The sequence below is a fragment of the Musca autumnalis genome, unplaced genomic scaffold (genome assembly GCF_047663935.1).
Source record: "Musca autumnalis isolate F117 unplaced genomic scaffold, ASM4766393v1 scaffold_5, whole genome shotgun sequence".
NCBI classification, from domain to species: Eukaryota; Metazoa; Arthropoda; class Insecta; order Diptera; family Muscidae; genus Musca; species Musca autumnalis.
This window is the reverse complement of record NW_027412088.1, coordinates 40,707,238-40,718,557: the sequence shown is the minus strand read 5'-3', so window position 1 is coordinate 40,718,557 and position 11,320 is coordinate 40,707,238. Positions and strand designations below refer to the sequence as shown.

At 38.3% G+C, this 11,320-nt stretch overlaps 1 long non-coding RNA gene across 1 annotated transcript; it reads right to left on the bottom strand.

The window, feature by feature from the left end:
- Positions 1–9,828: 9,828 nt before the first annotated feature.
- Positions 9,829–10,797, bottom strand: LOC141406409 (uncharacterized). The gene is made up of 3 exons (XR_012413383.1): positions 10,513–10,797; positions 10,392–10,442; positions 9,829–10,333 (listed from the first exon to the last, which is right to left on the bottom strand). It is a non-coding gene; the product is annotated as an uncharacterized lncRNA (long non-coding RNA).
- Positions 10,798–11,320: the final 523 nt, after the last annotated feature.

Sequence of the window (11,320 nt, the reverse complement as noted above, 5' to 3'; positions counted from 1 at the left end):
TGGATAGATGGGCTCAAAGGCCATCTATCGTTGGATAGATGGGCTTAAAGGCCATCTATCGTTGGATAGATGGGCTCAAAGGCCATCTATCGTTGGATAGATGGGCTCAAAGGCCATCTATCGTTGGATAGATGGGCTCAAAGGCCATCTATCGTTGGATAGATGGGCTCAAAGGCCATCTATCGTTGGATAGATGGGCTCAAAGGCCATCTATCGTTGGATAGATGGGCTCAAAGGCCATCTATCGTTGGATAGATGGGCTCAAAGGCCATCTATCGTTGGTTAGATGGGCTCGAAGGCCATCTATCGTTGGATAGATGGGCTCAAAGGCCATCTATCGTTGGATCGATGGGCTCACAGGTCATATATCGTTGGATAGATGGGCTCACAGGTCATCTATAGTTGGGCGTGGAGTAAAAACAACAACAACAACAGGTCAATGTCAACACAAATTTTCAGCGTTGATCTGTTTACTGGCATATATTTCAAATAAATTTTCGGTGTCGGTGTAAAAACGTCCCAAAAAACATAGCAAATTTTACTTAACACGGTGCTCTTGAACCAAATTTAAATGGAAGGTGCTTACACCTGGGAAGTATTTGCGGATTCTGAAACATCTATGAACAGATGAAAAAAAATCGCCAGAGCGCTTTTTAAATAAATCGCGATTCAAGTTGGCATTTTTAAGGGTTGTTTTGGTTTTCACGATTTTGCTTGGAAACCGCTAGTGCTATCGAAATGAGACTAAGCAAAATGTTGTAGCTGTGAAAATTCTCTACAAGATTGACTTTTATGATTTCTTCGTAGTTTTTACCGTTATTGTCCTAATTTGAACTCCTATATCTTAATAACGCTAAAAACTACGGAGATATCATTAATGACAATCTTGTAGAGGATTTTCATAGCCACAACATTTTCTTTAGTCCCATTTCGATAGGACTTGCGGTCTCCAAGCAAAATCGTGAAAACCTAACTTGAATCGAGATTTATTTAAAAAACGCTCCCGCGATTTTTTTGTTTTTTTTTTTTTTGATTTTTCTCATCATTGAAGTTTCAGAATCCGTAAAAACTTTCGATGTGTAAGCACCTTCCATTGAAATTTGGTTCAAGAGCACCGTGTTAAACGTTGATTCTGTGAAAAAGAGATGGATTTGCCACACCTTAAAAATTCATTCAGAAGTAACTTCAATGGAATCCCTGAAGACCACGAAATCGAGGTCGGCCAATAAGCAACAACCCAAGAACTAAAACAAGCCTTTATGGGAAGATGAAAAATAACAACTGCATCTTATCGTGTAAAATTGCGAGGTTTCGTGTAAGCACCAAAATAACAAACGAAAATACATTTTTAATACACCATCTAGCCTGAGATTTGGAAGAGAAATCTTTCCGCACGGTAATATACACCCATATTTGCGTATGTGTGTAAATTGTTGCCTTTACTGTGACTAAGCATTTTGAAACAGAATGAAAGTAAATTTTTAAGCAAAAGGACTCTTCATTTCCAAACAATTACATTTTCCAGCCCTGCCTAACCCACAAACGTACACACCGCCGCGATTTGCTTAACTTGTAATGTGCTGTGACAAAAGTCTATAAAAATGGTTGTTTGCAACAAACTCGCATTTAAATAAACTCTAAATTCTATTTGAATTTGCAACGACCACAGAGAACATCAGAGCCCAACAAACGTGTACGCACACATAGGCAAAACACATATCTCTGTTTGTATGCCACTGTGGCGGACTATTTGGTACGATAGGGAAATACATTGTAGAAATGGAGCAGGTTTGTGTTGTTTGTTTTGCATTTGGTTTGGGTTCTAGTCATTCATTATTTTAATTAAAATATATTCATTCATTCGGCACGCAAGCAATGTACAATGCAAGCAAACTATTAAACTAACCAACAATCCAAGCAAGCAACCAACCAACTAGTCCGATTCAGAGTCTTTGGCAAATGATGACGCTCACCGGTTCCCGTTGGTAACACTGATGATGGTGATGATGATGTCGTTGCTGCATCTGGCCATACCACTCATTTGTGCTGCTGTTGTTGGTCCCAAAAACAAAAAAATATGAATAATTTGGCACGTGAGCTGGTTTTGTGTTGTGAAAAATTGTTACCGCAGAACAGCAACGAATAAATTTGGAAAAATAGTTGTCGTTTATGTTGATGAGTGATGGAAAATGAATAATGTCATGCTCAATATAAGCTGTGATAGCATTGAAAATACATATTTACATACATATGTATGTAGGTATGTACGAAACAAACACGGAAGAGTGATCAAAACTAATGTCCTGATGGAAATGAAATGCATTTTAGTCAAAAACAAATACTTGCATTCAATAAAAATAAGAGGATTGTTGTTTCATCACAAAATCATAGACTTGAAAATTAAATGGGAGGAAAATTATTGAAATCTACCGTGACAGATGTTTTTTTTTTTTTTTTTGTTTGAGCTGAAAGTATTTTATTTTGGTAAATAGTATTGCAGTTTATTTGTAGAATGAACAATTCCAAATAACGATGAAAATAAGTGTTCATTTATTGCTTAATTTCAAATACATATGTAGATCTAAATGTCCAAAAGTGTACAGCATTACAGCTGATGAAAGAATAATATTGATTACATTGTACAACAACAAAAATAATTACAAGAAAAATCGGACATATGCATTATTAAAGAGAGGCCAAAAAGACACTTGTATTGGCGTTTTGAAAGTTCACATCGGGTGGTAACCTTAATACGGAGCATTTCAATTGTAATTCGAAAATTCCATTTGTATTTTGTAACATTGTAATTCGAGAATTATATTTGTAATTTGGAGCATTTCAATCATAATTCGATAATACCATTTGTAACTCGAATTATTCCATTTGTAATTCGAATTTTATATTTGTAATTCGAATTATTCCATTTGTAATTCGAATTTTTATGTTTGTAATTCGAATTATTCCATTTGAAATTCGAATACAAAACTTACAAAATTATTTGTAGCATTGGTTTTATATTTGGTTTTTCGAATTACAAATAGAATACTTCCAATAGCAAATAGAAAAATTCGAATTAATAATAGAAAATATCGAATTACAAATAAAAAATTTGAATTACAAACAAAATTGGAATTGGAACAATTGAAATGCTTCAAATTACAAATGGAGTTCTGGAACATCATATGAAATTTTACGAATTGTATAAAAAATATTTCGAATTACTTCTGAAAACAAATTATGGCTAAAACCTTCAAAATACCGAAAATCGGGAGGTACCTTTCTATAACGACTATAAAAAAACGGGGACCTACATATAACGACAATTCTCTGCAGAAATCTATATATGAAATATAAAAAAAAAAATGTTTGTTTGTGCTTTATATATTCAAAAACCGCTAAACCAATCTTCCTGAAAATTTCGGAGTATATTACAACATCGCCTGAAAGTAAAATACGATATATTAATTTTTAAAATTCCATGTTCATCTGGAGATATAGCACCAGCATCTTAAAAACGGTTACAAATACAGTGTGACGGGATTTGGTTCAGTCGGTTCAGTGTAGCTCCTATATCATGGTGCTCTTGAACCAAATTTAAATGGAAGGTGTTTACAACTGGGAGGTTTTTGCGGATTCTGAAACTACAATGTTCATAGATGAGAAACATAAAAAAACAAAAAAAAAACCCAAAGCGTTTTTTAAAGAAATCGCGATTCAATTTGAGATTTTTAAGGAGTTTTTAGGCTTCCGTAATATTTTTTCCAATCTTATTGTAAGTTCGAAGAGGGGTTATATCGGTCCGCTCCTTCCGGTACATTCCCCACAAAAGTTCGGAAATGTTCGGAAAATTTGTGCGCACGATAACTCTAGAAGGGAGTAACCGATTTGGTCCATACTTTGCACATCGTGATGACTTAGTTGAGGTTCCAATATAGACTCAATCGGTTTACTCCTTCGGGTACCTCCCCCACAAAATTTTTTAAAAGTTCAGTTTAGGACCTTCTCTCGAATCGCTTTGAGTTTTCTTGTAGCAACTTTTATTTACTGCCCCCATACGATGGTATAAGTTTCATCAGGGGCAAGTTCATATTTCTGGAGAAAATAGCCCGAACGGTACAAAAAACCCCTATGACACCGTATGCAGTGGTTGCAGCACAAGATAACTGTCGAACGGTTCTGCCGATTCGGTCCAAAACGTGGCCTTCGTAGTATTTTGTGCAAACTTAGTTTAAGTTCGAAGATAAGCCATATCGGTCCACTCCTTCAGATACCTCCCCCACTAAATTCACTTTAAGATCTGCTCTCGAATCACTTTGAGTTTTGTTGAAGGAACTTGCATTCGCTGCCTCAATTACGGCAGAAAAAGTTTTTTCAGGGGCAAATCTTTTCTTCGGTAGCAACACGACCTTCCGTTATTATTGTGAAAAATCTTACAAAACCAATTTTCATTCTTATTGTATTGGTCGCCAACATTCGTATGACGAATTGGAAAATAAAGTAGAAGAAGAAGAAGGTAATAATTTTTCACCGCGCTGATGAGTAATCGGAAAAAGAGCGCTTTTATTAAGAAGTTGGGCAAATTGATTGCAGTTTTTCATGTATTTTCAATTAGTTTCTAGATTTCACTCTCTATAATTTTTTGAATTATGGAGAGTTAACCACATGTGATAGTGTAACGACACGAGTTCCCTCTGATTACTGGGATAGCTCTGTCACAGAAATTTATAAAAGTGACCGAGAGAGAGAAAAACGGGTTTTTTGGGTTTTAACCAATTTGTGGCTTTGTTTTTGGATTGAATGGTGGATTTTTGATTATATATACATATACTCTAAGTCCGCACTAACGGGGCGACCTGGATAAGTACGCCCAGCGTATTGTCCTCTCCTTGGTCCCGATCGCTGTAGGAGACCTGGATAAGTACTCCGGTAGGCCTTCCAAAGTAGCCCCAGATAGGTGCTTCAGTAAGCTGCCCGAAGGAGACCTTGATATGTACTCCTTGCCAAGGCGTTGTCTTTGCTGGCCTTGATGGAGACCTGATTAAGTACTCCCTACTGTATCGGAGATATGACATCCCGGAGACCCGGTTCCGGTGGTTAATCTGGGGTTGGGATTTGCTGGAGACCCTCGGCCGATACTAAGATCAGACGAGGGTTGACGAGAGGCACCCGAGAGTTACGGACGCTACTCAGGTTGACAAGAGGAGAATCCGAGAGTTACGGTCACTACCCAGTTTGGCACGAGGGAAGTCCGAGAGTTACGGACACTACTCAGGTTGTCACGAAGGGGATCCGAAAGTTACGGACGGTACTCAGATTAGCACGAGGGAAACCCGATAGTTACGGACACCACTCCGGTTGACACGAAGGAAGACCGAGAGTTACGGACACTACTCAGATTGGCACGAGGGAAGCCCGAGAGTTACCGACACTACTCAAGTTGGCACGAGGGGAATCCGAGGGTTACGGACACTACTCAGATTGGCACGAGGGGATTCCGAGAGTTACGGACACTATTCAGATATACACGAGGGGAATCCGAGAGTTACGGACACTATTCAGATGGACACGAGGGGAATCCGAGAGTTACGGACACTACTCAGATTGACACGAAGGGAATCCGAGAGTTACGGACGCTACTCAGATTAGCGCGCGGGAAGCCCGAGAGTTACGGACATTACACAGATTGGCACGAGGGGAATCCGAGAGTTACGGACACTACTCAGATTGACACGAAGGGAATCCGAAAGTTACGGACGCTACTCAGATTAGCACGAGGGAAGCCCGAGAGTTACGGACACCACTCAGGTTGACACGAGGGAAGTCCGAAGTCACGGACACTACTCAGATTGGCACAAGGGAAGCCCGAGAGTTACGGACATTACTCATGTTGACACAAAGGGAATCCGAAAGTTACGGACGCTACTCAGATTAGCACGAGGGAAGCCCGAGAGTTACGGACACCACTCAGGTTGACACGAGGGAATTCCGTGAGTTACGGACACTACTCAGATTGGCACGAGGGAAGCCCGAGTGTTACGGACACCACTCAGGTTGACACGAAGGGAATCCGAGGGTTACGGACACTATTCAGATTGGCACGAGGGAAGCCCGAGAGTTACCGACACTACTCAGGTTGACACGAGGGGATTCCGAGAGCTACGGACACTATTCAGATTGACACGAGGGGAATCCTAGAGTTACGAACACTACTCAGATTGACACGAAGGGAATCCGAAAGTTACGGACCCTACTCAGATTAGCACGAGGGAAGCCCGAGAGTTACGGACACCACTCAGGTTGACACGAGGGAAGTCCGAGAGTCACGGACACTACTCAGATTGGCACAAGGGAAGCCCGAGAGTTACGGACACTACTCATGTTGACACAAAGGGAATCCGAAAGTTACGGACGCTACTCAGATTAGCACGAGGGAAGCCCGAGAGTTACGGACACCACTCAGGTTGACACGAGGGAATTCTGAGAGTTACGGACACTACTTAGATTGGCACGAGGGAAGTCCGACAGTTACGGACACTTCTCAGGTTGACACGGGGGGAATCCGAGGGTTACGGACACTACTCAGATTGGCACGAGGGAAGTCCGAGAGTTACCGACACTACTCAGGTTGACACGAGGGGATTCCGAGGGTTACGGACACTACTCAGATTGACACGAGGCGAATCCGAGAGTTACCGACACAACTCAGGTTGACACGAGGAGATTCCCAGAGTTACGGACAATTCTCTGACTTACCTGGTTTACTGGGTTGGGTTGTTCGGAAAGTTACGGACGCTACTCAGATTAGCACGCGGGAAGCCCGAGAGTTACGGACACCACTCAGGTTGACACGAGGGAAGTCCGAGAGTCACGGACACTACTCAGATTGGCACGAGGGAAGCCCGAGAGTTACGGACACTACTCAGGTTGACACGGGAAGCCTGAGAGTTACGGACACCACTAAGGTTGACACGAGGGAATTCCCAGAGTTACGGGCACTACTCAGATTGGTACGAGGGAAGCCCGACAGTTACGGACACTTCTCAAGTTGACACGGTGGGAATCCAAGGGTTACGGACACTACTCAGATTGGCACGAGGGAAGCCCGAGAGTTGCCGACACTACTCAGGTTGACACGAGGGTATTCCGAGGGTTACGGACACTACTCAGATTGACACGAGGCGAATCCGAGAGTTACCGACACTACTCAGGTTGACACGAGGAGATTCCCAGAGTTACGGACACTACTCTGACGTACCTGGTTTACTGGGTTGGGTTGTTCGGGTTTAATTCGCGCACTGCTACTTGGATGTTCACTTGTACGACGACTGATCCCCCTTCTGATTTCTCCGGCCCTTTTATAAGAAAACCTGATGATACCTATTACCTCTAAATAAATCCAAATTAGGTTGTTGTTGGTATAATCATGGCGATAGGGTCACCTATTACCCGTTGCCCGCCGATATGTGGCCTTGACACGATCGGTCAGTAACCCTAACGGTTAACAGGTGAACTATTTTAGTAAACAACTACGGGGATTGGAAATTAATTAATTTATTTTCAATAATTATACAATTCAGTGTAAAAAACCAAATAAATCACAATGGTGGGGACGAAAACAAGTGCAACGACTTTTGTCGTCAAAATTGATGGCAAAAAAGATAAAGCACGTGTTTCGACGATTTCACCCAACATTTGCATTTTCGTGTTTATGGGCCCCAAATGATTTAATGCCTTCATGTCAAGCGATAATTTTTTCGGGATCATATCTTCCATACCGTTATTAATTTTGGATTTCAGTTGTAGCTTATGGTTTTAACAGAGCTATTCAAGTGAGCGATAGTGTCTTTCAAAGTACAAGTATACAAACCAAAACCAAATCAACATATACAAGGTGGCCAATACATTTGCAACAAAATTGCATTTTTAGGAAATTTTATTTAAAATATTTTTTGAAAGTAAAATTAAGTATTTTTTTGCAATAATTTATAGTTCATTGCTTCAAAAAAAAAGTTTTTACCTGTTATATGTATGTACATCAGATTTGTTCAGTTGCATATCTTTTGACCATTAAATTTTAAGGCGTGTTATGTATTTTCATATTTTTTCAAAATTTTTGTTGTATAACGAATCAAAATTTTTATTTTCTAATATTTGAAGCAATGAGCTATAAATAGTTGTAAAAAATACTTAATTTCACCTTAAAAAAAAATATTTTAAATAAAATTTCCTAAAACGTGTAATTTTGTTGCAAATGTATTGGCCACCACTGTACCTGTTACCAGATTGCCTTCCTCTCTAGAATGTGATAGAATTAGAACCAGCAGTTTGACTGAAGACGTACTTTTTTATATGTATGTGTCAATTGATGTAATAGCTTTATCAGCTATATTAATTTGCATAACAGGTCAACATTTGTATCTTAAAATAACAATTACTCCCTTAATATCCATTTACATTATACTGCAGTGCTCAATCTTCTTTCTCTGTCAATCACAATCAAAGTCATTTTTTGCAGGTGCTCAAACTTTCCACACCACATAAGACAAACAGACATACGCAATCTAGAGACAATGCCAATTATACAATATTTTTCCAAAAAATTGTGTTATGAAACAAAATTTCATACCTCCTAAAACTCAATCCATTTGTTTGAACTTCGAACAAATTGTCATTGTTAGTTGGCTAACAAAAATGTTATGCCAAAGAATAGAACAGAAAAAAGCATCCTTTATTCTCCTTTGCTCTACGAGTGAAAACAAAACTTTGAATTTTGTGTCCGGTGGTAATGGTTGTTGTTATTCTGAATCGTATGAATGTTTGTTGTTGTCAGTATTGGTATTGTAATTGAAATTTATAACATAACAATTCGGAATTCTACTACATTTTTCTATTGTTATTGTTTGGAGTCAAAGTTGCCAAACATACAGACTAATCGTCTAACAATTCCGGACCAAGTTTTTGTACGTTATGTTCTCCCTCTTTCCATTTTTGCCACAAATAGAAACTAAACAAATTACTTTATCTGCTAAATAGTATTTCATTGTTTTTCGAAAGACCGGAATTCTTGCTCTTTGAATTTTGTTGATTCTCCAACAAAAGCGTAAGATAGGGTAAAACAATTTTGGACGTAGGGATGATATAAAAACGTATAAACAACATGTACACGGTTACGAAGTGGAATCGTCAATGAATGGTCGTCATTGTCTTCTATTTGAAAAATAGGGTCTAGTCCAAGGCGAATTTAATAAGGTGATCCAAAAGGCGAATTCAAGCCGTAGTCTTCATTTGCTGTCGAAATTTTTTGCGCGAAATATCCCCAAAAGGTAGAAGAAAGCAGTAAAATATTCTTCGCGAATCTTAAATAGAGATGTTGTACACAGATATTCTTTACAGAAGTGAAATATTTTTTATTTATTTTTATTTATTTTTGATTAAAAATATGTTTTGACAGCAAATGAATACATCAGTTGGTATTATTGTATAACCTTCTTTCTTGCACCATGGTCTAGCCAAAAGGAGATGAATTTTGAACTTTGAGTAGAAAATGCCTTACCATAACAGAACTTATCTTCTTATTCAATCTAAGAGTACCAAATAATTTATTCAAAATCCCTGAATCTTATGTGTACACCTTTTGATTAATGTTCCGTTTAACTTCAATGCGGAAACAAATATTTCTAGTTGTTTTCAAACACAATCACTCCCCCAAAAACATCACACAGTTTCCCAACCCTTTAGGGGTGGTACTCTCAGTGATTGCTGTAACTTTTCAAATGTCTATTAAAAGTATTCTAAATGTAGCAAATGTACTATGTACAAAGATACCCAATAGAAAGTGTCTTCGAGACAACCTTGATGAATCGTGCACGACATACCCAATTCGTTCACGACTCTTTGCAGACAGCCCTTTGGGATTGTTGACGACATTTTCACACAAGTGTCCGCCTATTCATGCACGACAACTTGGGCGACAGGGTAAGCGAAGTTGTCGTCGGTGACAATGTACATGACACTGTCTTGCAGATAGTCGTTGATGACAACTTTACAGACACTGTCTTGCAATAAGTCGTTGACGACAGTTTTACAGACACTGTCTTGCTATTTGTCATTCACGACCCTATTAAAGACAATTTCAGTTTGTTGTCGTGTGTCAAATTTTTATTTTTATTATTATTAAATTATAAAATATGTATATTATGTCTACAAATTGTATCTTAAATTAATTATACTTAATTCCCGCATGTTCTGCAAGTCAGCACTTTCTTCCAGCTTTACCGCGCCTCACTTCTTTGCTCAGACGACTGAGGGGGCGATCTCGTTCACTTTGTGGACTCTGCAAAACAAAATATATGACTGCTGTAATTAATCACTAATATATTCGAAAATCTTACCATATACCATCTGCTTCATATTGCGATTTTCAAAGTCGTCATGCCTTCAACCTAAATCCACATATTTAAAGAATAACTACAATTACTTTTAATGTAATTTAATCTACTTAATCTTACTTACCGTTTTTGTTAATGCACTTTGTATGAATAATGAATCGTGACGCGGTTTCCAAATTTTATGATTTTTTAACATTAAATTTATTACAAATTGAAAATAGAATATTTTCATAAATATGTATATGAACATATGTACAATTATTTCAAAGCTCGCTTTTTTGAGCATTTTTTGGGTTTGTTGCCAAGACACAATGCAAGACATGGTCATGCAAGTTGTCGTACATGACAATTTCATTGATTTCGTCAACGAATCGTCGACGAAAATGTCATCAACGATTCGATTTTCTATTGGGTATTCAAATGAATGTGTGTGTGTGTTTGTTTATTACGTCAAGATGCCACTTAATGTTTATAATTTTCCATTTGAAATTTTCTTTTGTTTCTTTTCAAAAATAGTTTTCGAAAAATGCAAAAATTTTCTCAAGTCATAGTTGCTGTGGCCAACCGCATCACCGCAACCACTCAAAATGCCACGAAAAAGTCATGACAGCAGAAGCAGCGACAAAAGAAAACTAATGTTTTGGGTAGAAAGGAAGCGAGACCATAAAAACTTTTGCTATTGTACAAATGTGAAATTACGTTAATGGTTATTGAAAATTTTACCGAGTAGTAAAATTTTTTCGGGTTTCTATGTTTTGAAATCTCATCAAAGTTAAATTTTTATTTGGTCACCTTTTGGAACCTTTTGGGTTGTTTCGGTTGTGTGTAATGAATTTTTATGTTAACTCCAATTTACCGTTAAGTGTTATTGCGAAAAGTTTTAATAGCAAAAAAAGTACAATACAGGACAAGATTTTGTTGTAGATTATGAC